Source organism: Sinocyclocheilus rhinocerous, unplaced genomic scaffold, assembly GCF_001515625.1.
Source record: "Sinocyclocheilus rhinocerous isolate Xijiao unplaced genomic scaffold, SAMN03320098_v1.1 scaffold1164, whole genome shotgun sequence".
NCBI classification, from domain to species: Eukaryota; Metazoa; Chordata; class Actinopteri; order Cypriniformes; family Cyprinidae; genus Sinocyclocheilus; species Sinocyclocheilus rhinocerous.
Genome location: NW_015643253.1, coordinates 1,177,760 through 1,179,118, shown reverse-complemented (window position 1 = coordinate 1,179,118; position 1,359 = coordinate 1,177,760).

The following is a 1,359-nucleotide window of genomic DNA, read 5'->3' as shown; positions in this document are numbered from 1 at the left end:
ACAGATTTTCAATGGGGTTTAAGTCTGGGCTCTGACTAGGCCATGCAAGGACATTCACCTTTTTCTCCTTTAACCACTGTGTGCTCAGTTTTGCTCTGTGCTTTGGCTCATTGTCATGTTGGAAGGAAAACCTTCTTCCCATTGACAACTTTCTGGCAGAGGGCAGCAGATTTTCCTCAAGAATTTGACGGTATTTTGCCCCATCCACTCTTTGTCATAAATTCCTGTAACTGCTTTAGAGTTACTGTAGGCCCCTTGGTCACCTCTCTGACCAGCTTCCTCCTGGCTCTTTCATCCAGTTTGGAGCAACGTCCTGATCCAGTGAGGGTCTGTGTTGTACCAAATACCTTCTTAATAATAGACTTCACTGTGCTTCTAGGCATTGATAAAGCCTTTGAAATTTTTTTGTATACATCTCCTGACTTGTGTGTCCACAACTTTATCCCGGAGATCTTCTGACAGTGCCTTGCACTCAAAGTTGATTGTTTGCTTCAGTTGCTCTATCAAGGACTGAAATGCTCCAGGAAAGCTCTTTTCATGCTGAGCCAATCAAAATGACCACAGCAGATCACAGTTGCATTAAGAGTCATTGCCCATCCCCAGTAACCACACTACAGTGTTCTCGACCTCTACCTGTAAGCCTGCTGTATTTTCCGGCGGAGTGATTATGTATGAGGTGCAGAGCAGATCTAAAGCTCTTGGCTCATACAGCCCATTCTCCCGCTCACCCTTTGATGTCCTGCTTTCATTGCTTCTCTTTTGCCGGGGACAATGACAAGAACCTTTCGCCACAGTGGGCATAATGCACTTGTTGCTTTTGTTGGTTCTGTCTTTCTCCTCCACACCACAGGGGAATTTTCCTGACTGGCATAAACAGACTCATACTACCATACTGATGACTTCTGCTTCTCCTTGCAGGGCTTTACAACATCTTCACATCCTTCTTACGTTGATAACATAAACAGAAGATGTGCTGTCATTTGGCGGGGTCAAATTTCCTCCTGTGAAGCTCTGTGGTGTAAATTCCAGGCACTTGTTTCAGGTTTGTTCAAATTCCTTTAATTATGGTTTTGCATAGATACATGGGCCGCTATATGTAAGCCGTCTCGCCGAATCTATTACTTTCTTACTTTTACTCAAGTAAAAGTAATTCGAAGATTTACTTGAGTACAAGAAAGTACTACATTTTTAATGTTCTTAAATATTAAAGGTAAAACAAACAACAACTTTTATTTATGAAATGAAGTGCAGTAAAAAGTATGACATTATGCTTTGGAATGTAGTGAAGTAAAGTTTTCCAAAGAAAAACACTCTGATAAACTACAGATACTTTTTAAATTTACTTGAGTAAAGTAAAAA